This window comes from Macaca thibetana, chromosome 7 (assembly GCF_024542745.1).
Source record: "Macaca thibetana thibetana isolate TM-01 chromosome 7, ASM2454274v1, whole genome shotgun sequence".
NCBI lineage: Eukaryota > Metazoa > Chordata > Mammalia > Primates > Cercopithecidae > Macaca > Macaca thibetana.
In genome coordinates, this window is record NC_065584.1 from 141,730,024 (window position 1) to 141,757,459 (window position 27,436).

The following is a 27,436-nucleotide window of genomic DNA, read 5'->3' on the forward strand; positions in this document are numbered from 1 at the left end:
TACATTTGACGCCACTGCAGGCTTCTAAATGAGGAGCTGTGGAGTGAGTGATCCTTAACCTGTGACTTTAATAATATCCTTTGCTTTAGATTTCCAGGTGGAGGCCTGGGCCAGATTTGTAGCTTGTCATTGACCCAGACTGGGATCAGAGATGGGGGCTGGGCAGCGGGTGGAGGACATTCTTGGCTATCCTGCCCCCCTCAGCTGCCAGTAGTAGAAGATTCAGCAAGGCTGAAAGCCACATAGATACGTAAAACCAGCTCCTGGGAGAGAGACTGGACTGGAAGTAGGTGAAGCATTTCCCTACCTGGGAAGGGCAGTTATCCTGCCCCACTTCTGACCTCATCTGCAGTGTTGGGGAAGCTTCAGTGGGCAGAGATTAAAGCATTTAGGAGAGCAGCGCCAGGCTCCTGAGAGCTGGCGGAGGCTCTACTTTTTTCTCTGATTCTGGAGAGGTCAATAGGCCCCGAGAAGAGGAAGCAGGCTGCTTTAGCTTCAGAGAAAACTCCAGAGTTGTCGTTAGAGGAGTCCTGGGAAAAGCTAAAATAAAGAAAATTCTGGGGTGGTCTTTGCTTTGTACTGCTTTTCTGAGGACTCTTGTTGTGCTGGACGAGGACAGGAGGGTGAGGGTGAGGGGAGCCCCGAGCCACTGGCATGCGCTGGGGATTTGTAGAGGCTGCAGAGGTGGGTAGGTAGCAGTCTGGATTCTGGGTCTGGACTGCCCGGGTCTGAATCCTGGCTCCGGGGTGCTCTTCTATGAATTCTTGTGTGACCAGTGCTCGGAGCAGTGTCTGCAGAGGGAGCTGTCGATGTGTGTGCTCTCATGACTGTACTGACACTTCACTTTGGTGAGTTCCTGGTTAGAATCATAGAAATACTTCTTGTTATCAGAGCTAATTTTCTTCCATACCTGGCAGCCTTGTGTAATCCATGGGACAGGGTGATGCCACTGGACTGTAAAGAAAACATGACTCGCAGATGGAGAAATGATGCTTTTGGCAAATCTATTAAAGTTCTCCGAGGGAGAGAATAAATGTGGGAAGGACAAACCAGTGGATATAGATTTTATTTAGACTTCCAAAAGATTGTTGGAAAGACTTCATGGCAAAGGCTATTAGATGTGGGAGTCTTCCATGACTTTCTGAGAGGAGGTGAATGGAAGAAGGAGTGTGGCTGAAACTTGTCTTTTCCATTGTCCTTTAGAGGAGGAATCTTCACATTTGCAGATGAAATAAAATTCTAAAGGTAAAAATGAAGACTTTGGAATCAAACTATAGAGAGGTTTTTTTTTTTTTTTTTTTTTAAATTTAAATTTTGGGTACTAGGGGATGTCAACTCTCCTTTAAAATAATTCGTGATCAGTGGCTGCACCTGGGCAGCTGGGGTTTGGAACTAGGAATGATGTGTGTGCTGCTTTCTAGCAAAGTTACAGATCACATGCCTGGGGCATCAGCGTGCTCAGGAAATAAATGAAGATTAGTGGAACCAAGGAGTTCATTAAAAATGATTCAGGTTCCCCTCCAGCCTGGGCAACAAGAACAAAACTCCATCTCAAAAAACAAAAAAACAAACAAAAAACTTGTAGTTTCCAACTGTCTTTTAAGTGAATAGTATATTTGTAGAAAAAGTAGATTCTGCTATCAACAAATGTAAGAATTCACTTAAATGCACAGATGCTGAATTTCATGCCTTTTGTGTTTTAACCCAGGATAGTAAATGAATGAATGAAATGAGCAGACACTTTTTCAACACAAGACCCTTCCCTCTCCCCCAATAGGGTTTAGGAAGCTTGGAGTTACGCTTGACCAAAAAGACACCTGCAGGAGTTGGTTACCTTTGTGTTTTTCTTTTTACTCAGGGCCCTGTGGGCCTTGCCTGGTGCCTCATGTACAGGAGTGTTTTGTATGTGTTTGAATGATAAATGGATTCAGATTTCCTTAACATAAGTGTAAATATTTTATCATTGTGTGTCATTATGTGCCAGGCAAACTTAGTTATATTTGCTCTTACAATGGTTGTATTGGAGTTTGCTGTTTAATATTTCTGTGTAACAAGCAATCCCAGATCTCAGTTTTTTGTATTTGTTTTTTTTGAGATGGAGTCTCACTCTGTTGTCCAGGTTGGAGTGCAGTGGTGCCATCTCGGCTCACTGCAACCTCCACCTCCTGGGTCCAAGCGATTCTCCTGCCTCAGCCTCCCGAGGAGCTGGGATTACAGGCACGCGCCACATCCAGCTAATTTTTGTATTTTTAGTAGAGATGGGTTTTCGCCACGTTGGCCAGGCTGGTCTCAAACTCCTGACCTCAGGTAATCCACCTTCGTTGAACTCCCAAAGTGCTGGGATTATAGGTGTGAGCCACTGCACCCGGCCCCAGATCTCAGTTCTTTACAACCACAAAGGTTCATTTTCCCCTCACTCAGCTGTCGGTTGGGTGTGGTTTGGTTGAGCCAGGCTGGGCTTGACTTGGCCAAGCCAGACTCCAGGCTTCCATCTGGGTTGAGATCTATTCTACATGTGTTTTATTCAGCAGCCCAGGCTGCAGGGGCGACAAATATGCAGGGCCAGCTCGCCTTGGGCAGATTACAGAGGCATAAGAAGGCAAGAAGAAATGCTGGAAGCCTCTTAGAGCTTTGGTGTATAACCTGCCCATTGTCAGTTCTGCCAGGATTCCCTCAGCCAACACAAACTGCATTGTCAAGCCCCACACCAGCGGGGTGAGGAAGTATACCTGGCCCGTTCTAGTAGGAGGTAACTCGAAGTCATATGGCAAAGAAGGTAAATGTATGTGGAGGAGAAAGGCACTGAGAACAGTAATTCCATTCACAATGGTAGAGAATGAATAAGACGGAAGAGGGTAGTTTGGGCCAAACTAGCCTTTTGGGAGCTTGCAAGACCTAGGCTGGCTGGGTGGAAAATCGTGTGCATTTGGTGCAGGTACCAGCCCAGGCCTTGGCATTTCCTGTACATTAGCTGGCATGCCCTGCCTCTCAGCTGGCTGGATATTGATCATATCCATTCACTGCGATGGGGCTTTTGGGAGTGCTGCCTATCTGTGGGAGGAGCAGAAGGATGGGCCTGATTTTCTTTGGGTCAGCCATCATGACCTGACAGGCTGCCAACTGTGGTGGCAGGAGTGTGACAAGCTGAGAGGGCAAAGAGGACAAAGAAGGACCACAGTGTTGAAGGAGGCCAGGGGCTTGCCTCAGCCTAAGTCCCACCTTTAATAGTCAGTGACAGGTTAGCATCAGTGCCTTTGTGCACCATGTCCCAATCTTCATAAGGACCCTGGGCTGTAGCTTCCAGATCCTGCCTTTTACATCCAAAGAAACAGGCTTCAGGAGGTGAGGTGACTTGTCTTCAGCCAAGCAGCTCAAAAGTGGCAGATGGGAGCCAGGCCACCCTGTTCCCAGTCTATTGCCTATCTTTCCACATGATTGTCATAGTCTAGCAGAGTCCGGACTGGTGTCATGTGTTACAGTATATTCTGGCCCTGTGATGACACAGTCTGCTTTGGAAGAAGCCATGTGAGCCTTGTGCCCATATGGGATGACACAGGCGAATTAGAATGAATGAAATACTGGCCAAAGATAAGCAGCCTTGCGGTTACTGCTTTGCAATGGACCATTTCTTTCTTTCTTTTTTTTTTTTTGATGGAGTCTTGCTCTGTCGCCCGGGCTGGAGTGCAGTGGTGCGATCTCCGCTCACTGCAAGCTCCGCCTCCCGGGTTCACGCCATTCTCCTGCCTCAGCCTCCTGAGTAGCTGGGACTATAGGCGCCCGCCACCACGCCCAGCTAATTTTCTATATTTTTAGTAGACACGGGGTTTCACCATGTCAGCCAGGATAGTCTGGATCTCCTGACCTCGTGATCCACCCGCCTCGGCCTCCCAAAGTGCTGGGATTACAGGCGTGAGCCACCGCGCCCGGCCGCAATGGGCGATTTCTTTAGTGAAGAGCTGCTAGACTTTGAGGAGGAAAAGGCTCTAGCCACTAGTGAAAATGCACCAGGAATAGATGGGAACCAAAACCTGGTAAAGCCAAGGGTGTGAGGAGACAGACACTCTCACACATGGTGTGTGCGGGATTATAAATTCACTGGGCTTCTATGTAGGGACCAAAACCTTGTAAAGCCAAGGGTGTGAGGAGACAGACACTCTCACACGTGCTGTGTGCGGGATTATAAATTCACTGGCTTCTGTCTAGAGAGCGGTTTGGCAGGGGGGCTGCTTTTACTTGCAAGCAAACAAAATTCAATTGAAGGTGGTTCACATAGGACTAAAAAAAGCAAAAAGTGGTTAACAAGTAGTTTAAATAAGACATTTCAAAATGACATTTGTTACCTCATGTAAATAAGTCCAAAGTCTGGGCTGTTGGGGGAGTTAGTTTAAAGACCCAGGCTTATTTCCTCTTTCCTCGCCTCAGTGTTTGATGTTTGCCTTCAAGCTTGTTTCCTCATGATCTCAGTGTGGCTGTTGCTGCTCCACCCATCATTTCCTTATTCAGAGTGATGTCCAGAGGCAGGAAAGGAGGAAAGCACAGAAAAGATGCAAATCAACATGTATTCTGAGATCCCATTTTTTTGTTTGCAAAAATAAAGACCTTCAAAATTTTCTTTTTTTCCCCCCACCTGATACCATTACAATAAAAGTCTTAATTTTTTTCAGCACCGTAAGATGATGAAAAAAAAGTCTTAATTTTTTATTGCAAATATAAATTTCTGGAACCAAGAGATATGGTTATTTCTGGGCCGTGGGATGGTGGTGTGGTTTTGGTTTTCATTTCATGAAATTTTGTTTTTCATTTTTATGCCCTTCTTGGCTGCTTGAATTTTGTAAATATCACAATGTGTATTACCTTTATAATACAAAAGAAAGTGATAGGTGTTTTCTTTTTTTTTTTTTTTTTTTGAGACGGAGTCTCGCTCTGTCGCCCAGGCTGGAGTGCAGTGCAGTGGCCGGATCTCAGCTCACTGCAAGCTCCGCCTCCCGGGTTCACGCCATTCTCCTGCCTCAGCCTCCCGAGTAGCTGGGACTACAGGCGCCCGCCACCTCGCCCAGCTAGTTTTTTGTATTTTTTAGTAGAGACGGGGTTTCACCGTGTTAACCAGGATGGTCTTGATCTCCTGACCTCGTGATCCGCCCGTCTCGGCCTCCCAAAGTGCTGGGATTACAGGCTTGAGCCACCGCGCCCGGCCGATAGGTGTTTTCTTAGTAGGGGTGGGAGAAATTAGAGAGGAAACCGAGGCCCTAACAGGGGCATTATCTGAGACATGGTGTGAGAGGATAGGAGTGCATTTAGCTGTGTGTGGTTGGCCTAGAGGGAGGTTGGGGAGGGGGAGAAGTCCAGGAGTGAAAGAAGGTCATTTTAAATTTCTTGGGGTACCTGGCACAGTATCTTCTACCTGGTAGAGACAAATACACATTTGAAGAATGAATGAATGTTTAGGTCAAGACCTAACACAAGTTTATGAGGTGCTGAAACCCAACCAAGCAGCTCGAGTCGGCAAGAAAGTCCGTTCTGCTGGAAATCTATCTTGCAGAGAAATATGGCTGTCATTTCCTACTTTTTCCTTGAGCTCCCAGAATCTAATTCATTGCTAAGGAATCAGTGTCAGTATGAGCCTTTCTATTCGTCATCTGTCTCCTACTGAAGCCTACTGTCCCAGGTTCTGGATAATAAAGCCGTGTAAGGTTTTTTACAACTGAAGGTAGAGCAAAGGCAAGAAACCACCATCTCATGCTAACTGTGTTAATAGTGAGTAGCTTCAATGGAGTCTAGATGTTTAAAATCTACTAAGTATAGAATGAACAGTTATTTTTTTAAAGGAGATATAAAGTTCTTTGATACCTTGGACTAATACATAAAAATGATGTGACTTTGATAACAGCAATAAGCCACAGATGACAGTTGTGAGAGAGGGATTTTCAACCTGATTGCCCAGTATTGGTGAATCAGGAATATAGAATATATAGAAGAGTGCGAATATGCCTGTTGGTGAGATGAAAGAATTATATGTGGTGGTATTTCCAAGTATAATTCTCTTCCATATAGAAAAATAAAATGGGTATTGAAGTCCTTTTTAATGGCAAGGGTGGAAGGAGGGGATGTAGACTGCTACCCTTACATTGTGCCATATTCTTCTTAATTCCCTTGCTCCAGGGTTCTGAGTTTGATTGTCATAAATCAAAAGAAAGAATGTTGTAACTGACATTTCTATTGAGTTACTTTTAACTTCTATACCCTTGGGTTTTAGCATTTAGACCTTCTGCAATGGCCACCGGATACCCACTTTATTCAGACAATGATAGTATCGTTGAGCTGTGGTAAGATCATTTCCTTTGGAACAAAATGAAAAGCTTTCAGTGTTCACAATTGGAGGAAAATGTAAAAGCTTAGTAGGCCTTCTCTGCTACAGGGTGAAGAGTCTGTATTTGAACACCATCCACTTTGCTCCTCTAATGTGCAGTGGAATGATTCCAGTGTGCTTTTGAAATGCAAAAAACAAGTGTACCTTTTCAGTGTGGGTGTGTGTGTGTACATATATGCGTGTGTGTGTTTAATGGGTTCTTCGATATACTTGGAAGAAAAGTAATATTTAACTAATCTTTTTTAAAAAGTAATAGAAAAGTAATATTTAAAGAAAAGTAATATTTAAATTATCTTTTTTTGGGGATCATTTTGGGATTCAAAGAACCTGAGATCATTGGTACGTTATGTTCCAGAGCAGACCTTGAGAGAAATCTTGAGAGACAGAGAAAAAAGAGAGAGAAAGCGCATGTGTTTCTGTGTGTGCGTAAATATTACTACAAAGAGCAAATGTCATGCTCACTTGACATGATCTTAGTATATAACCTCCTCTGGTTTTCAGATAGTCTATATTACATCTGCAGTTTTTGTGGCTAAGTTGTATAATTTTACATGAATTCTGCATCTGCATCAGAAAGTATAATAAAAATTAATGATACTAATACTTCTGTGTCACTCAACAGTGCCTGATACTGTTCTAAGTACTTAACATGTATTAACTTTTTTGTTTGTTTGTTTTAAAAAAGCCAAAGCGTCTTGTCACTCTATCACCCAGGCTGGAGTGCAGTGGCACGATCATGGTTCACTGCAGCCTCAACCTCCTAGGCTCAAGCCATCCTCCCATCTCAACATACAGAGTAGCTGGGACCACAGGCCTGTGCCACCACATGAGGCTAATTTTTTTTTTTTTTTTTTTTTTTTAGACAGAGTTTCGCTCTTGTTGCCCAGGCTGGAGTGCAATGGCGCGATCTCGGTTCACCACAACCTCCGCCTCCTGGGTTAAAGTGATTCTCTTGCCTCAGCCTCCTGAGTAGCTGGGATTACAGGCACATGCCACCGCACCCAGCTAATTTTTTGTATTTTTAGTAGAGATGAGGTTTCTCCATGTTGGCCAGGCTGGTCTCGAACTCCTGACCTCAGGTGATCCACCGCCTTGGCCTCCCAGAGTGCTGGGGTTACAGGTGTGAGCCACCGCACCTGGCTCATTTGGTTCTTAAAATAACGCTGTCGATTCCATTTTTACCAAGGAACTGAGATACAGAGAGATTAAGTAACTTGCCTAAGGTGACTTAACTAGTAAATGGTGGGGGTGGGTTCAAAATCAGGCAGTTTGCTTTTTCTTATTTGAAGCCACAATTCATGAGAATTGAGCCCATTCTCAAATGTACAGGTTAGTCTTGTAAATTGGAGGCTATTGTATCAGTGTTACAAATGACCTATTGTAATCTCCCATCCAAGTACTAACCAGATCTGACCCTGCTTAGTGTCCACAGTCAGGAGCATTCTGAGTGGTGTGACTGGAGAAGATGTTACATGATCTGAGCCCCTTGCTTCATGAGCAACATTTTCAGTCACTACACAGTAAGCATGTACTTAAACAATTATCTGGCCGGGCGCAGTGGCTCATGCCTGTAATCCCAGTACTTTGGGAGGCTGAGGTGGGCAGATCACTCGAGACCAGCCTGGCCAATATGGTGAAACCCTGTCTCTACTAAAAAATACAAAAATTAGCTGGGTGTGGTGGTGTGTGCCTGTAATCCCAGCTACTTGGGAAGTTGAAGTAGGAGAATTGCTTGAACCCAGGAGGTGGAGGTTGTGGTGAGCCGAGATCATGCCACTGCACTCCAGCCTGGGTAACAGAGTGAGACTCTGTCTCAAAAAACAAAAAACAAAAAACAAAAAAACCCCAAAAAAACCCAATTATTTTAATTTTAAATCTGAACTGCATTAAAAGGTAGTAAATTTAGCTAGTCAACATGAATAACTTTTAACAGAGTGTTAGTTGTCTCTTCTGTTTCCTTAGGGAAGAAAGATAAGTTCCTTCAGTTCCCAAATGAGTCCTCAATTCAACATGAGTGATTTCACCAGAATAAAATCTTCCTGCTTCTGCAAAAAGCAGCTTATGCTTTCTGAAGCTAAATAATCCCAATGTGTGACTTCTGCCAGTTTCTTTTCTTTGAAACCTCAGCAGCAGCATAACCAGTGATTCATCCTTCTTGAAATGAATGTTGTGATTCGTGTTATGCACAGACGGCTACTGAATGCCCAGGTCACAGCCTTTGCGTCTGGCCTTGACTTGTTAATAAGAACAGGAGATGGGCGAGGTGTATTGCACAGTGATTAAGGGCTTAAAGCTAAGAGCAGTGCCTGGTACCAAGTGAGACATCAGTAGAACTTTGCTGCTGCTATTTTTGCTGTTGTATATTGGGCTCTGCCCTGTGCTGGGCATTATGTTAAGCACTCTATGTGCATTGCCTAATTTAATTCTCATCACATTCCCATCAAGTAGGGATGGTTTTGTTTTTATCCTCATTTTCAAATGTAGAAACTGAAGCTTAAGGTTAAGATGTTTGCCCAAGACCATGCAGCTGCTAAGTGGTTAGCACTATGGTACAAACTGAGTTAAACGTTTTTTTTTTTTTTAAAGTAAAAAGTTCATAAATTATAATGCAAAGAATCTTCTAGAAGTTTTCTTGTGCTTCCCCTAGTTGTTATTTTTCAACAAAGTTGCCTACTATTCTGTTTCTATCACCACAGATAAGCTTTGGCTGTTCTTGAACTTCATAAAAACAGAATCATATTCATACAGTATGTATTCTTTGTATTTGACTTTTTTTACTTAGTATTATGTTTGTGAAATTCATCCATTGATGTGAAATACATGGATTTGCATGTAGCAATAATTTGTTTTTTCTCATTGCTAAATATATTGCTACATTTCTTATTGTATAGTTTAATGTACAAATATGCCTCAGTAATTGGTCTCAAAAAAAAAGCTGCATACATATACAAAGCATGTACAAGAATGAACAGAGAGTAATTCTACTGTTGATGGACTTTGGTTGTTTTTGGTTCTTGGCTGTTATTAATTGTTCTCTCTCTCTCTTTTTTTTTTTTTTTTTGAAACAAAGTCTCCTCTATTGCCCAGGCTTGAGTGCAGTAGTGCAATCTCAGCTCACTAAAACCTCCGCCTCCCAGGTTCAGGCGATTCTTCTGCCTCAGTCTCCCAAGTAGCTGGGGCTACAGGTGCACACCACCATGCCTGGCTAATTTTTTATTTTTAATAGAGACAGGGTTTCGCCATGTTGGCCAGGCTGGTCTTGAACTCCTACCTCTAGTGATCCACCTGCCTTGCCCTCCCAAAGTGCTGGGATTATAGGTGTGAGCCGCCATATGCCTAATTGTGTTCATTCTTGTACATGCTTTGTATATGTATGTGGCTCCTTGAGTATATTTCTAGGTCAGCACTGCTGGGTCTTAATAGGGGTGGAGCTGTGTTCTATACTGTGAAACTGTTTTCTTTTTTTTTTTTTTTTTTTTGAGATGGAGTCTCGCTCTGTCACCCAGGCTGGAGTGCAGTGGCCGGATCTCAGCTCACTGCAAGCTCCGCCTCCCGGGTTTACGCCATTCTCCTGCCTCAGCCTCCCGAGTAGCTGGGACTACAGGTGCCCGCCACCTCGCCCAGCTAGTTTTTTGTATTTTTTAGTAGAGACGGGGTTTCACTGTGTTAGCCAGGAAGGTCTCGATCTCCTGACCTCGTGATCCACCCGTCTCGGCCTCCCAAAGTGCTGGGATTACAGGCTTGAGCCACCATGTGAAACTGTTTTCTACACTCCCACCTAGCAGAGGGTTCCAGTGGCTCTGGTGTCAACACTGTATTGCCTATCATCTTCATTTCCATCATTCTGGTGGGTGTGTGGTAGAATTGCATTGTATCAAACTTGATATGGATTCTGATTCCATAGCCTATAGACTTACCCTGGTAATAACAATTTTAACAACTACAGTGCTCTAGCTATCTGGAAGGTGTTGTGCTGATACGTAATGATGAATATAACTTGATTTCTGCCCTCTAGGAGTTTATAGTCCAGGAGAAGAGAAAGACTCAGAAATCATATAATCATAGTCCAATGTAGAATCCATGCATAGGGCACTGTTGGAGCACTGGGAGAGATTACATCAATCTGTGGGTTCAGGGCATGGTTCCCTAAAGTCTTGCAGAAAGAAGTCAGTCTTCTGGGACGTGGCTTCTTCGGGAAGGTGACGTTTAACCTGAGGCTAGGGGGGATGAAAATATAGGCATGTGAAGAGGAATGGATCAGAAGCCCACGTAGCCACAGGGAGGAAGTAAACAGGTGATGGTAGACTGAGGTCAAAGAGCCCTGTAGTCCGTGGTCTCTAAACCATTGCTGGCCTTGAAGCAGAGAGCCAATGTTGCTATAAAGCCATCAAAAGTGTTCTCTGCCTGGCTACACTAACCATTAGTCTACCTGGTGGAGACAGCCATATTCTTATGAATTCTAGGAACACAAGGAAGGAGCTATCACCATGCCTTTGATTGTGGCCTACTTGGGGAGAGAGAGAAAACATGGCTGGAGCTCCTTCCTGTAACAGGGCCAAGGAACCCATGGTTCTTCACCTGGAGAAGAGGGAGGGAAGCAGAGACTGCCCAGCTAGCAGTAGGAGAGGAAGTCTGTACCCTTCTCCCTATTATATGGTTTCTTTGGTATTTACATTTCTGCCATTCAAATGTGTCGTTTGAACACGTCTTCACTGGATTAGCAAGAAAATGAGAGAATGCATTGCTGGCTGTGACCTACTTGTTAAACTTTTCTCAAAAGTTGCACGTTACTGCTATGCTATAAAGTAATAAAGTATTCTCGCTATGATTTAAAAGTGTGTATGTTTACATGCACATTATTTTGAGAGAATATTTTATCATGATATTTCTGAATCATGAAATGTGGAAATGTTAGAGCTGGGATGGGCTGTCAGGATGAGTGAGCCCAATCCCCTCTTTTTATAGGTAAGGAAACAGGCACCAGGCATGTTGAAAGACTTGCTCAGGTCAAGTGGTGAGTGCGTGGCAGAGCTGAGTGTAGGAACGGGCTGTACACCAACTCATAGCTTTTAAGACACAATGATTAGGCCTTGGTATAAGCAAAGCCCAGAGCGATGAGAAGTGGGGTTTCCGAAGACGATCTGGGGACTGATTTACATTGATCTTCACAAGAAGATCAAAGGTCAGTGTTGTGGATCATGTCTCCTTGGAGAGCTGTGAGAAGCGCTCAGAGGGTTAGAGGAGGTAGGAAGATAGAAGGTGGGCTTTTTAGGGAAGGCTTTTTTGGGAAGGTGATATTGAACCTGAGACTAGGGGGGAAGAAAACATAGGCATGTGAGGAGGAGCAGACCAGAAGCCCGTGTAGCTGCAGGGGGAAGTGAACAGGGGATGGTAGACTGAGGTCAAAAAGCCCTGGAGTCTGTGGCATTTGTAAACCATTGCTGGCTTTGAAGCAGGGAGCCAATGTTGCTATGAAGCAGTCAACACGGTTCTCCTCCACCATCAGCCTGTGACCCACAGGGGACCCGCAGGCCTTTGTGGAGGCTGCCTCCATTTGGCGGAGTGGCAGTGTTGGAGAAAATGGTATTACTGACTCCTGAATTAGGATGCTTCTGATCCTAACTCTCTCAGTATCTCGTCTTGCGAATTACTAAGACCGGGTCCTTAAGATGTCTTACTTATTTTTTGATGTACATTTTATACATTAATTTTTATAGTGCTTCATAAGCTAATTTTTAAATTATAAAAGTAATAGAATCACTTTACAGAAACCAGAAAAAGGAGAAAAACCCCCCACGATAATTTTATTATTTAATTTTTTCCCATAGTTTTAATTGTGGGGTATAGATTATTTTATGTTATTCCTGTGTCCTTTGACATGTCACGAGCCTTTTTTTCTTGATTATGTAGTCTTTATCACCATTTTATTATTTGTAGAATATGAAGTGGAACACCTTGTACTACTTAAATTTCTTCCTTTCTTTTCTTTTTTTTGAGATGGAGTCTTGCTCTGTCGCCCAGGCTGGAGTACAATGGTGTTGTCTCGGCTCACTGCAATCTCTGCCTCCTGAGTTCAAGCCATTTTCCTGTCACAGCCTCCCGAGTAGCTGGGATTACAGGTGCGTGCCACCACGCCTGGCTAATTTTTGTGTTTTTAGTAGAGACGGGGTTTCACCATGTTGGTCAGGCTAGTCTTGAACTCCTGACCTCAAGATCTGCCTGCCTTGGACTCCCAAAATGCTGGAATTACAGGCGTGAGCCACCGCACCCAGCACCATTTAAATTTCAATCTTTTTTTCACTTTTAATTGTAATGATTAAAAAAAAAAAGATGCTTATTGTAAAGCATTTGGAAAATACAGAAAAGTATAAGATGAAAATTAAAAACTTTTCAGTTCTATCATGAAGATAAACACATGTTAATATTTGGGTATATTTCCTCTTTCCCCTCTGCTTTTCTTTACATATATATATATATATATATATATATATATATATATATATGCTTTTCTTTCCTTTTTTGTTCTTTGAATGCAAATTGGGGTTGTTTCCTGCAAGCAAGTTACTGTTAATGGGGATTTTGGATGGCCGTATAATGAAATAGGAAAACGAAGAATGGAAGCCCAGGAAGAAAGACTAAGTGGTATTATAGGTTTGTATTATATCGCCGTTTTCCTGTTCTATTTGGAGGAAGAGGGAAAGGGGAAAGGAAGCCAGCTCTTATTGTGTGCCTGCCATGCACCTGGTCCTGCAGTGCTGGGAAGTACTGTGTGCTCCGGCTCCCAGAGAAGCAAACGTTGGCACCGTGGGAAAGTGGGACCCTCGCGGCAGCGTGTTGTTTGAAAAACCAGTCTTTCAAACGTAATAACTGAGCATATTGGAAAACCAGGCTGGAGTCATGGTGTAAACTGAGTTGACTCAAACCGGCAGGTTGTTGGGAAGGTACATATACCTCTATTGTTTTAACCCACTTGAAGATTAACACGTGGGAACAGCATTTTGAATAGAGAACACAGTACTTTATCATTTGGTGCAGAGGCCTTGTATTTTTAACAAAAATTGCCCCAAAGTTTCCTCCAAATGCATTAAGTCCATGTTTTTGTTGTTTAACCATGAATATTTTTAAAAAATTTATTATTTTGAAAATCCACGCCCTTTAAATTTTATTTTTGCTCTCATAAATTCTTCTTTCCTTTTATTTTTAGTTGGCACATAATTGTACATACTTATGGGATAACAAAGTGATATTTTGATACATGTATACAGTGTGTGATGATCATTAATAGAGGATTGGCTAAATTAGGATTTATATAAAGCGCTCAGAGGGGTGGAGGAAGCAGTAAGATAGAAGGTGGGCTTTTTAGGGAAGTCCTTTAGGGTGATTAATATATTCATCACCTCAAACATTTGTCAGTCCTTTGCATTGTGAACATTTGAAATCTATCTTCTAGCTATTTGAAAATGTGCAATAAATTATTAACTTATTTCTCCTATCTAGCTGTAACTTTGTTCACCAACTTCTTCCTATCCTCCCCTCTTCCCTACCTTTCCTAGCCTCTAATAACTATGATTCCACGCTCTACTTCTTTAATATTTAATTGAATCCCCAAATTCTAATTGTAGTCCATATTTGAATACTCTGTATTATTGGTCACAATTTTGGTTGATTAGTTTTTGAAAAGTAGAATCTTGTTTTTTGAAGCCATGCTTAATCACCTGAAGACCCAGGTCATCTATAGTTTTTTTTTTTTTTTTGCTAACAAAATTCTGTATGGGGAAAATAGGAAAAATAAATACACAAGAAAGACACAAGAAATGGACAGTGCTACAATTCTGATTTTACATCTTCATGACAATGAGTAAAGATCTCTGAGTTTTGTCTTCAGAGCGGAGTATGGAATCTGTCCATTGAGGATTGCAGGCCGAGTGCAGGGGCTCATGCCTGTAATCCTAGCACTTTGGGAGGGGAGCCTCCAGCATTGAGGCTGGAGGATTGCTTGAGCTCAGGAGTTTGAGACCAGCCTGGGCAACATGGTGAGACCCCATCTCTATGAAAACTTAGACCCTAAATAAAACTCACTATTTTCATTCTTATTAATCTTGTTTGTTATTGGAGATATCCTTAGAGGCTCTAGGTATGTAAGTCTCCTTGTTCCTACACTATATAGCTGTAGAAATTGCTGTATTTCTAATACCTTTTTTTTTTTTTTTAAATGGGGTCTCACTCTGTCACCAAAGTGGGAGTGCAGTGGCATAATCATAGCTAACTGCAGCTTCAAACTCCTGGGCCCAAGCCATCTTCCTACCTCAGCCTCTCCAGTAGTTGGGAGTACAGGTGTGCACCATCATGCCTAGTCAAGTTTTAAATTTTTTGTTTGTAGAGATGGGGGTCTTGCTATATTGGCCAGGCTGGTCTTGAACTCCTGACCTCAGGCCTGTCTCGGCCTCTCAAAGTGCTGGGATTATAGGCGTGAGCCGTTGCACCCAGCCTCTTCTCATTCTTATGACTGCTTATTGTGGTTCTTTTGTCACTTTCTGTAACTGATACTGTTAGTAGCTCATGCTTTTGTTGCTTCTGCTTGGCTTTGGGCTAAGGATTATAACTTCCATCTGTGTTGTGTGTGAAGGAAGCTGAGTTTGAATTGTGTTTTTTGCTGGGTGCTGTGCTTGAGACAGCTTGTTGCCGAAAAAGAAAATGGTAGGCTTCGCAGCACACACAGTTTTGGATGCTCAAAGCCCATTTGAGCTTCCAGTCACTTTTTTTCTGTCTTATTATAAAAATAATACGTGTTTGTGTGGGCATGGTGGCTCACACCTCTAATCTCAGCATTTTGGGAGGCCAAGGCGGGCGGATCATCTAGGTCGGGAGTTGGAGACCAGCCTTGCTAACCTGGTGAAACCCTGTCTCTACTAAAAATACAAAAATTAGCCAGATGTGGTGGTGCCTGCCTGTATTCCCAACTACTTGGGAGGCTGAGGCAGGAGAATCGCTTGAACTTAGGAGCTAGAGGTTGCAGTGAGCCAGGATTGCACCACTGTACTCCAGCCTAGGCGACAGAGTGAGAGTCTGTCTCAAATTAAAAAAAAAAAAAAAAAAAAAAAAAAAAAAAAAAAAATGCCTGTTTGCAATGAAAATTGAAGCATTACAGAAATATGTTATTTAAATGAAAGGTACTCTGTTTTATCATCTCTAGTCATAACTACTCTTTAAGGATTTGATAAACTTTTTTAGATTTTTCTGTAACTTTATATTATTTTAGAGAGATGGGGTTACTCTATGTTATTTTGGTACTAATTTTTGTATTTTTAACAATATATTTGGATACTTTCTATGGCTGTGTATATAAATTTTTGTTGGTTGTTTTTAATAACTTCCTGGTGTTCCATATATCTATGGCATAGATCTATCATAATTTAGCCAATCTTCTATTAATGGATATTTGGACTATTATAAATACCTCATATATAAGTATTTGTACTCTATGATGTGTGTGTATAATTCTTCTGGTCAGAGTTAATTACTGGAAGTAGAATTGGATGATGTATACATTGAGCCACCATGCCCAGCTGCCTTTTTCTTTTCTAAATGCAGAATTTTAGGCCTCAACTCCAAACCATGCATCAGAATTTCCAAGAATGGGTCTCAGGGATGTGAATTTTTAAAAAGTTCCCAAGTGATTCTGCTGGCGCCCCAGTTCTAGCATGCCTAAGACATTTCCTTGCCACCTTGAATGTTCAGTTCAAAGGTGGATGGTTCTGGAAAATTGTTCAAAACAGCTTCAACCTGATGAAGTGTTTAGTTGTCCTTGAAGAATAATTTCATTTGAGCCTTCATCCTTTAATAACTATCCTTTTTTCTACTACCAATTCTTCTGAACTTAGTAGCGCTCCAAATTGGCTCATTCTCAAATTCCCTTATTACGCATTTTGTGGTAAAGACTGCTAATTTTATATCCGGTGCCTGTTTCTCCTCTTCTTCTTCAGTACCCAAAAGCTTGATTTTTTTTTGGAGGATGTACAGTGTGCCACGCCAAAAGACAGTATTTCCAAGCCTCCTCTTCTCCTGTTCATGGGCTAGTGAGTTAAGCTCTAGTAAGTGAAATGCGAAGGCTTGTGGAAAGGTTCCAGGGACTGACTTCTATGGGTAATGTACCCTATTTCTTTTTCTCTGTCCTTCTACGTACTGCTTGAAATATGGACACAATGGCTGAAGTCCAGCAGCCATCTTGGATCGTGAGGTCACCATGAAGATGGAAGCCACGTGATATGGCTTGGGCGTTTTGTCCCCTGTAAATCTCATGTTGAATTGTAATCCCCCATGTTGAGGTGGGGCCTGGTGGGAGGTGTTTGGGTCATGGGAGTAGATCCCTCGTGAATGGCTTGGTGCCTTCCCCATGGTGAGTGAGTGAGTTCTTGTTCTATTTCATGTGAGAGCCGGTTGCTTAAAAGAGTGTGGCACCTCTGTTGCTCCTGCTCTTGCCATGTGGCATGCCTGTTCCCTCTTTACCTTCTGCCATGAGTGAAAGCTTCCTGAGGCCTCACTAGAAGCTGAGCAGATGCTGGTACCATGCTTGTACAGCCTGCAGAACCGTGAGCCAAATAAACCTCTTTTCCTTATAAATTACCCAGCCTCGGGTATTCCTTTACAGCAATGCCAAATGGACTAGCACACCATGCTCTAAGTAAGTAGGGCATAAAGAAAGGAGCCTGGATCCCTAATGACCGCAGAGCCATGATCCCAACCCTGGACTGCTTGCCTCCACACTTCTATCTTATTGGTTAAGCCAAAATTATTTTGGATTTTCCATTACATGCAGCAGAACCTAACCCAAGGAATACCCCTGCTCTCTGTTGGTTTCACAGTGTGTCTCCAACACCATCTTGAAGGTGCAGTGACTTGCACATAGTAGGTGCTTGGTAAGTGTTTGACAAGTTAAGTACCCAATGGCATTGAGGTAAAGAGTTCAAAGGCTTCAACTGCTCTGACCTCTGCCCTTTTCTGCCTTAGATTAAGTTACTCATGGGGACCTTTTGTTTTTTGCCATCTCACCCCCAGGAAGGTATTTCCCAGCCCTCAGTGCAGGGGTTTAGGGCTACAGGCTTGAATCATTTTGACAAGACAGCAGGCAGAAGACATCGGAGATTCTAACTGCATACATGCATTATTTCAAATGAAAATATAAGGGGTGGGCACTTTTCTGAATCTTCTAGAGAAATTGGAGGTGGTGGTTCAAATGATGTCAGAAAAGGCCACCATCGAATCCTTTGCTATCGTTTGGAGGCTGTACTTTCCACAGTGCTTGCCAGGACTTGATGTCAGGGAAGTCTTTCAAGGAGCCTTGATTGCCAGCTATTGACGAAGGGGTCTGTCTGCTCAGTGGCAACCTCCATGGTGGTCTTGGCCAGACCAGCCTGCCCCTGACTCATGCTAAGCTTTGTCAGCCAGGTTGAAACGCCCCTCTTTGGGGCCCAGGACAACGTGCTGGTTTCCTGGAAGCATTTGGGCCAAGACTCTGCCGCTAAGAAAATGATACTGTTTTTGCAAGCATGGAGGTGTGTTTAAAATGCTTTCCCCGCCCCCAACAACAGTAAAGTTCCATGCAAAGAAATGGGAGGTTAAAAACCACCTCCCAAACCCAGAAAACAGAATGCAAAACCTGGGAGGCGAATTAACTCTTTACTGATGCCAAGGAGTTTATTTCAAAACAGGATTCATTGACTGCAGGGATTTGGAGTCTGCCCTCCTGTGTGCCCACTGAGAGCAATGGGCAGAGGCTGACCCGCAGCCCTTTGTGGGGAAAAGTAAATTCCATGGCAGACCTCAGTGGCTGAAGGCTCTTTGCTTCTCCTGGAAATAATTAGAAAAATACGTACTCTTTGAAAGGCAACATCTGGCTGGCTGGAGGCAGGCTGGAAAATACTCAATCTAAATAGATGGAGGTGACATTGTGCAGAAGGAAAGAAACATCCCGGGGGAGTGTCCGATGGGTTTTAATGGCCGTGTCTAGAGAGGCACCCCTGCTCTGTCCCAGGGCTGGCTGCTTCCCTGGATCTGGGGGTTGCCCCTGCCTTTTAGAGGACAGATGCACAGCCCCAGAGCCCGGTTACCTCCTCTGACCCCCTCCAAGCCTTCCACAGAGGAAAGGGGCCTCCCATAGCACCAGCTGATGCCCAGAGCTAAGAGTTTGCTGCCCAGGGAGTACCCTGGTCTAGTGCTGGGTGTCAGACTTGACTTTCCATCTACTTCCAGTGCAATTCAAGGTGTTGATTGTGACTGCTGGAACTGTCTTTTCCTTCTCAGCCCTTTCTCAAGGCTGCCTGTGTGCTTGTTCTTATTAACCAAGCCCAGAAGCCAGGGACCTGGAAGCCTGGCAGTATTTCCAGGAGAGTAGCTTATTTCTCTCACTTGCTTCTCCCTCCTGAGCTTGGAAGGGCCCAGCTTTGGACCTCTTGAAACACCAGGGCAAATTTTCCCCCCTCTTTCAATTTACATCTACCTGCTGGTGAAAAAAGCAGAACAACATCGTCATGGATTTATGAATGTTCGGGGTTTTTAAAATGTTTTATAGCATGTAAGATATTTTCAAGTGAAGAATGCAGTTCTAATAAATTCAATGAACCTGTCACGGGTTTTCTAAAACCAAGTTTCTATGAAAAACTATGGTGATGACATGTTGAAGGTGCTTATTGAAAAATATGGGTCCTTGTAGTGAACATTTTTGCAAAGGGTGCATCTTCACACAGAAATACTTTCACTAGCAGCTTTGTTTAGTTATTCTGCAGCTACTTGACTGTGGGTTCCCAGAGAGCCCTGAGGCAACCTTTATAAAAGGCTTAGGTGTGACTTCCCTTTGGTCAGTTCAGCTTTTGTGCACCCTAAGAAGGCTCAGAGAACACCAAATTTCTTCCAAGTAAAGAGGTCGTGGAGTAAATCTTTGGAGGATCTCAAGAGGGGCAGCCTGCTTTTGAATAGTCATTAGCCTAATGTGGGTAAATTCCTATTAATCATGTTGAGAGGGGACTTGGTAATCAAGTTTGTGTGGAATTGGGAGATTAAAAGGGCTGGGAGTCCTTGGAGCTGTAAGACCCCTGAAGCTCCAACTCTGCTACTTGCTTGCTGTGTAATCTTGGGTAAGAAATCACTTGACCTTTCTGAGCCTTGATTTCCTTGCCTGTATAATGGGAATGCTAATCATTGCACACCATACTGTCTTTCTATGTGAATTAACAAAGCCACATTTGTATTGGTGCTTTTTTTTCGTTTCTTTTCTTGAAATATGAGATGCTTCATGAATTTGCATGTCATCTTTGTGCAAGGGACATGCTAATCTCTGCTGTTTTAATTTTAGTGTATGTGCTGCTGAAGTGAGCCTGTATTGGTGCTTTCTAAACTGTAAAGTGCTGTGTACACATTAGGCATTAAGATGATGGCTGCCTTTTTCACTTCACCCACCCCATTGCCTCCATTGTCGATGATGACATCAGCATCATTGTTTAGTCTCTCAAAGGAAAAAAAATGGGTTTTAATGGCCGTGTCTAGAGAGGTAGAGAGGCACCCCTCTGTTGCCCAGGCTGGAGTGCAGTGGCGCGATCTTGGCTCACTGCAAGCTCTGTCTCCCAGTTCATGCCATTCTCCTGACTCAACCTCCCAAGTAGCTGGGACTACAGGCGCCCACCACCACGCCCGGCTAATTTTTTGTATTTTTAGTACAGATGGGGTTTCACCATGTTAGCCAGGATGGTTTTGATCTCCTGACCTCGTGATTCACCCGCCTCAGCCTCCCAAAGAGCTGGGATTACAGGCATGAGCCACCGTGCCCGGCCAGATTTTCTCTTTTCAAATCTTTCTGCTATGATACTGTCTAGATTCCTGAATTTCTGTGACATTCTTTGATCCGTCATTTGCAATCTCCAGCTCTTTCCTACCTTTCAGTGCTGTGTGGTGAGCTTGGTGAGTGGGGAGCAGAGAGGGGCTGCGGACCCTGAGAAGGCAGTTCATTCATAGGCCTCTTTCTGTGCCTTCTAATGTCCTCCTCCCTCAGCCCAGACGCTGAGCCTTTCCCCAGGGCTCTAAGAAGACAGGAACACTCGTAGAAGCTATGGACCTTTTATTTCTTTCTTTTTTTTTTTTTTTTAACTTAGTGGGCCTACAACTTACGTTTAATACAAATGAATGCTTTTTATTCACTTAATACCAAGTGCCCCCTGTGGGCCAGGCCCTACTTTCACCGTAAGGATACAGCACGAAGCAAAGCAGAGGCAGAGAAAATCCCAGTAAACACACAGGCGAGGCCCATCAGTGGGAGATGAGTGCTAAGAGGAAGAGTGTGGCCAGATGAGCTGGAAGGTGCGGATGGGGTGGAGAGAATCCTACCTGTTGGCAAGGCCTTTTCTACGAGATGGTCCAGGAGGATTTATCTGATAAGCAACACGAGGCTGAGACCTGAAGGAGCCTCCAGAGCACGGCTGCCTGAGGGAAGGGCACGGGGAAGATGGGACAGGGATGCTGAAGGCCCTAAGGCATGAGGCCTAAGGGCAGGAGGCTGCTCTGTGTGTTCTGGCAACAGCAAGGAAGCCAGAATAGCTAGAGGAGGGAATGAGGATGGGGGTTCTAAGAGAAGGAGGGCAAAGCATGCTGGACTTTGCAGGCCGGCCTAAGAGTTTTCTTCTGATGGGAGGTAGAAGCCAATTAAGGGTTCTGAGACGGGTGGAGGTGAGTGGCTCACTTAGGAGCCTAGTGAAGTGGCTAGAACTTTCTGTGGAATTTATTCTGCAATCCTGCGAAGTGGCAGTGGCATGGTAACATGGAAGAAAGAGTAGGGTAAGTGGTTAGTGACTGGGTTCTGAGATGGGAATGAAAGCCTGGAGTGAGTGTCTCAGGAAACCAGACGCCGGCATGGCCTAGAGAGCCCTCATCTCAAAACTGTGTTTAAAAATGGCAAACACATGAGAGCATGGTAATCAAACTTACGTAAGTACTGTACAAATCCAAAAAATTTTTAGCGAGTGTACTGAATTAATTGCCAGTGATCACTAGTGCTGGGCTCTGAATGCAATCTGAAATAAAAAATTTTTTTCCTGAATGTATTTATCAAAATACTGAGTGCTTACCAAATACTAGTGTTTACTGTACTAGTTGACCTGTACAATCAGTTTAAGTAAACTAACTTAAATTTATGACTATTATCTTATTCCTGATCTATTCACAGGTCACTTGGAAGGTTGGGCCATCTGTTCTTCTGGCATGAGTTTTCCCTCTGATGGGGGTAGAATTGGTAACTGTTGAATCATCTGATTATTGCAGACAGACGTCCTGTCACTAGCCCCTGCTGTTAGGAGGTGGGCTTCCTGAATGGCTTTCTGTATACACGAAGAATTTCAAGACCTTCCGTTAAGGCGGTCAGAGCTAAGTTTTAGCATTTACAAGAGGTCTTGGCTGACTTGCTATAACTTACAGCAACCTGATGTTTGGACACCTTTTCCTTTCTTTTTTTTTTTTTTTTTGAGACAGAGTCTCGCTCTGTTGCCCAGGCTGGAGTGCAATGGCGCGATCTCGGCTCACTGCAAGCTGCACCTCCCGGGTTCACGCCATTCTCCTGCCTCAGCCTTCCCAGTAGCTGGGACTACAGGGGCCCGCCACTATGCCTGGCTAATTTTTTTGTATTTTTAGTAGAGATGGGGTTTCACCGTGTTAGCCAGGATGGTCTCGATCTCCTGACCTCGTGATCCGCCCGCCCCAGCCTCCCAAAGTGCTGGGATTATAGGCGTGAGCGACCGCGCTCGGCCTCCTTTCTTTGTTTTTAGTAAATATGATGAGAAAAAAGACTCCTCATCTGTCTTGTTTTGTGAATTACTTCTATTCTTACTCAAAAAAATGTTTAAAGAAATAATTGTGAAAAAATAGATTTTGCCAGGCACAGTGGCTCATGCTTGTAATTCCTGCAGTTTGGGAGGATGAGAGGGGAGGACTGCTTGAGACCAGGAGTTTGAGACCAGCCTGGGCAACAGAGTGACACCCTGTCTCAACGACAACAAAAAAATACAAATAGCCAGGTGTGGGATGCATGCTTGTAGTCTCAGCTACTTGGGAGGCCGAGGCAGGAGGGTCACTTGACCTTGGGAAATTGAGGCTGCAGTGAACTGTGATTGTGCCACCATACTACTTCAGCCTGGGCGACACAGTGAGACCCTGTCTCAGAAAAAAGGCAGGGTGGTGGGGCTTGACAATTTGTTCCATATCTGAAAGTATTAGAAAAAATTACTCTAAAATTTTTTTTTTTTGAGATAGAGTTTCACTCGTGTTGCCCAGGCTGGAGTGTAGTGGCATGATCTTGGCTCGCTGCAACCTCCACCTTTTGGGTTCAAGTGATTCTCCTGCCTCCACCTCCTCAGTAGCTGGGATTACAGGCGCCCACACCACGCCCAGCTAATCTTTGTATTTGTAGTAGAGACGAGGTTTCACCATGTTGGCCAGGCTGGTCTCAAACTCCTGACCTCAGGTGAACCACCCACCTCAGCCATGCCCAGCAGAAAAAATTACTCTCTTTGGTAATTGCAAAATATGTGGAGGTGAGAGGGTGCAGTGGAAGTTAGGAGTTAAGTGACCTGACTAAATATCTGTGTCCTGCTGAAATCTTGCGTAAAGTAGGATGCTTAGGAAGAAAATCGTCTATCCCACGAAGCCATTTCCCATAAACAGCTGAAAGCAGAGCACACCGTTGTGTTTATTTGGGTAACAGGAAAACATAGTTAGGTTTCTCAGGGGCTCCAGACCTCAAGGATGATGAACACACACATTCGTACACAGAAGTCACTTCCTTTGATAGACATCCTTATCTTGAATGCCTCACTCAGAGATGAATCTTTAAACAAATGTGCACTGCCCAGGTAAGCCTTTTGGAATCGAAGAATCAATTATTCAAGAATGTGACTTTTAAGCCCCAAAGCAAAGTTTGGACAGTTTTCCCAGAGCCAAACCTCTGGATATTAGTGCACTTTTCTGGGATAACATAATTTAATTTAATTTTAGTTTAGTTTTTTTTAGAGATGAGGTCTCCCTGTGTTGCCCAGGCTGGTCTTAAACTCCTGGCCTCAAGCAGTCTTCCCACCTTGGCCTCCCGAGTAGCTGGGACTACAGGCTTGCACATGCACCCAGTTCGTTAGTGGTTTTTTTTTTTTTCCATCAATCAGTGCAGGGGTTCATAGACACCCTCTTTATAAAGAGGTATGCTCTTGAAACTGCCTTTAGGCCAGACCCAGTAGCTCATGCCTATAATCCCAGCACTTTGGGAGGCTGAGGCAGGTGGATGGATCACTTGAGGTCAGGAGTTAATGACCAGCCTGGCCAACATGGTGAAACCTTGTCTCTACTAAAAATACAAAAAAATTAGCTAGGTGTGGTGGTGCGTGCCTGTAATCCCAGCTACTTGGGACGCTGAGGCAGGAGAATTGCTTGAACTTGGGAGGTGGAGGTTGCAGTGAGCCAAGATGGTGCCACTGCACTCCAGCCTGGGCGAAACAGTGAGATACTCTCTCTCTCTCTCTCTCTCTCTCACACACACACACACACACACACACACACACACACACACACACAACCTTTTGACTTCCTACCCTCAGGCATGTGTGCATTCATTGAGGACATTAGGAACTAACCATCGCGGAGATTAAGGGTGCACTCAGCCTTCCAGGAGCTCGCCATCTGCCCTGTGCAAGTTGATAAGTTAAGGGACAATCTTGGTGTTTGGTTGGGCTGAGGCCAGCACTAGGGGTGTGTGTGTGCGTGTGTGTGTGTGCGCGCGCGTGTGTGTTGAGGGAACAAAAGGTCTGCAATCTAGTCCAGGGGAGAGTCAGCAAGGTAAGGCCTGAGGAAAGTGGGCTGGCAAGCTCAGGAAGCAGAGGGGCTCCGTGCATTTGGAGACGTGTGAGTAGGTGCAGAGCATGCACAGGGGAGGCACATGGGCTGGAGACGTCTGGGGCCTGGTCTTGAATTCCATGCTGAGGAGCTTGTGTTTTTATCCTGAAAGCAAAAGAAGAAAGAAACCACTGAGTACTTTTTAGGCTGAAGTACAAATTTGAAAAGATCACAGTGGCCATGGGGAGAATGGGTCAGAGGAAAACAAGCCTGAAGGCTGAGGGTCAACTTAGAAAGCCAAGGCTGTAATCCAGTCGAGATATGCATATCGCTGTAATTAGGGCCGTGGTGTGGGGTGGAGAAGTATGGCTGAGAGGTTTCAGGAGGCAGGATCAACAGGAAGCATTCACTAACTGATGTGGTGTGAAAGGCAGAGGGAGAAAGTAGGATGCTTGCAGGTCCTCAGAGGGCATGGAGTTGACTGTGATTCCATGTACCATGTAAGTCAGGAGCTCTTAGGAAGAGTCAAGTGGGCCTGGGACTGTTAGGACTTTTAGACATTTGGAAGCTGCTAAAACAAGAGTAGAAGTTCTAAGTTGAGTCTAACCAGAGAGGAGTTCTTACAAGCAAAAAGTAGAGAATTAAGTCCAATGAAACTGCTGCTTGGTTTGAAAAGTCAAGCGGGAAGGGAATGATGAACAGGAATTTCTCTGCAGAGCGTCTTCATCTGATGCCTAGTGTGAGGACCTCGCCCTTTGCGAGCCTGACAGATGGCAACGATCCTTCCATTCTGGAAGATTAAAGGCACAAGCTGTTAGCCCAGAAGGTACTTCAACCGAGATGGTTTGGGGTCCTGACCAGTGAGAACTCACCACTTCAAGGAAGTGGAATCCTGTCTTAGTTGAGGGGATCATTTGCAGCGTGAGGACCAGGCTGGAGGTAGCCTGGTCTAGGAAAGGAGGCAAGAGAGGACTGTGGAGTGAGACAGACTTCGTCAGGATCCCAGGTCTGTCAGCTGTCAGCTTCACAATCAAATTACTTAAAGTCCTTGTCCTTCAGTTTTCTCATTTTACATGTCATTAAGAAGATTAAATGTGAACCTAGGCAAAGTGCACAAAACAGTACCTGACTCATGATAGCTCCTCAGTAAACCCTAGTTCCTTAGTTGATATGGAGGATGGTTTATACCACTGTTGGGCTTTATTTCCTACCCTTGGCCTTCTGACCTAAATGAGGCTTGATCCCTAGGGCTGACTGCCATCTTCTCTCCCCTCTTCTACTCCATGTCGCTGGCTATGTCAGCAGATGGTAGAGTGTTCTGGAAGCCTTCCCATCACCACCTCTCTCTAGGCAGGCATTTTGACTGTCTGTGTGGTCCCAACATGTGTACGCGTGTGGAGTGGGGAGGAAGGAGTGAGTATGAAGAGGTCCAGTAACAACAATTGAGAGAAAGAACAAATAAATTCGGTCTACAATATCTGAGGCTATATTATCGGCTACACTGGTTTTTCAAAATGCTGAACTTCTACCTCTTCATTCTCTCATGGCTTATAGGGAGTGCCCTTCAAATCTTCTATTAATCAAGATGGATTTGTGTTGCTTTAGCTTCTTTTCTCTCTTGCTGAAAAATAAAATGCAATCCTTAGTAAGAGACTGAAGTCCATCACGTTTGTATCTTGTCAGATTCAGTGACAAATCGGAGAAAAGTCCGATTTGCTTGAAAACAAGATGATAAATATGTGGTGTTGGTGTTTTCATACAAGAATCTGAAGATAATCTGTAACAGCTTAGAGAACATAATTGTTCCTGTACCACAAAGACCACATTTTTTAAGAAAGAACTTTTGAAGGATCTTACTAAAATTTATTACATTTATACCATGTTGGATGGTGATATTGGCCATGTTTTCTTAATATCCGAATATGACTAAAGAGTGTTATATGTTGGACTCCATCCATAGACACAGAGACTTCCCTGACATGAGCCAGTCTCAGAGTTTTCCTTTTTAGAATATGAGCTTATTTTCTCCGGAATCATCACAGCTGTCTAGAACCTTCCTGTTCCACCTTTCTTGGATTCACTGCTGGCTTGATATTTGTTCACTTGGACGTTCTCTCGTATACCAGCCGTGCTCTCTCTGGGGAGTCAAAACCAGATCTGGTTGTCCTTGTCCTAAGGGAACTTGCAGTTTAGCTCTTCTGATATTTGTGCCATGCACTGTCCAGATCCCACTAGTTTTCTTCTCCTTCTTCTTCCTCCTCCTCCTCCTCTTCTTCTTCTTCTTCTTCTTCTCCTCCTCCTCCCCCCCCCTCCTCCTCTTCTCCTCCTCCTCCTCCTCCTTCTCCTCCTCCTTCTCCTCCTCCTCCTCTTCTCCTCCTCCTCCTCCTCCCCCTCCTCCTCCTCCTCCTCCTTCTCCTACACCTCCCCTCCTCCTACACCCCTCCTCCTCCCCCTCCTCCTCCTCCTCCTGCACCTCCTCCTCCCCCTCCTCCTCCCCCTCCTCCTCCCCCCCTCCTCCTCCTCCTCCACCTCCTCCTCCCCCTCCTCCTCCTCCCCCTCCCCCTCCCCCTCCCCCCCTCCTACACCTCCTCCTCCTCCTACACCTCCTCCTCCCCCTCCTCCTCCTCCCCCCCCCCTCCTCCCCCTCCCCCTCCTCCCCCTCCTCCCCCCCTCCTCCCCCTCCTCCCCCCCCCCCCCCTCCCCCCTCCTCCCCCTCCTCCCCCTCCCCCCCCTCCCCCTCCTCCCCCCCCCCCCTCCTCCTCCTCCTCCTCCTCTTCTTTTCCTGCTCCTTCTTCTCCCCCCCTCCTCTTTCTTCTCCTCCTTCTTCTCCTCCTCCTCTTCCTCCTCCTCCTTCTTCTTCTTCCTCCTTCTTCTCCTTCTTCTCCTTCTCCTTCTCCTCCTCCTCCTCCTTCTTCCTTCTTCCTTCTTCCTTCTTCTTTCTTCTTTCTTCTTCTTCTTCGCCTTGCTGTGTCACCCAGGCTGGAGTGCAATGGCACAGTCTCAGCTCACTGCAACCTCCACCTACTGGGTTCAAGCAATTCTCATGCTTCAGCCTCCCAAGTATCTGGGATTACAGGCACCTGCCCGCACACCAGGCTAGTTTTTTGTATTTTTAGTAGAGATGGGGTTTCACCATTTTGGCCAGGCTGGTCTCGAACTCTTGACTTCAGGTGATCCACCCACCTCGGCCTCCCAAAGTGCTGGGATTACAGGCGT

General features: G+C 44.6%; 2 protein-coding genes and 1 pseudogene across 2 annotated transcripts in view; 2 read left to right on the forward strand and 1 right to left on the reverse strand.

Annotated features, from left to right (window-relative positions):
• MYZAP (myocardial zonula adherens protein) overlaps positions 1 to 27,436 on the forward strand; it is a 324,346-nt gene that overhangs the window by 23,153 nt on the left and 273,757 nt on the right. The window lies entirely within an intron of this gene.
• Positions 9,907 to 27,436, forward strand: part of CGNL1 (cingulin like 1) — a 155,464-nt gene continuing 137,934 nt past the window's right edge. Inside the window, exon 1 of the mRNA XM_050796776.1 lies at positions 9,907 to 12,486. The gene's annotated coding sequence lies outside the window, so the exon portion shown is untranslated. The remainder of the gene's footprint in view (positions 12,487 to 27,436) is intronic.
• On the reverse strand, positions 19,638 to 19,737 carry LOC126960217 (uncharacterized; annotated as a pseudogene).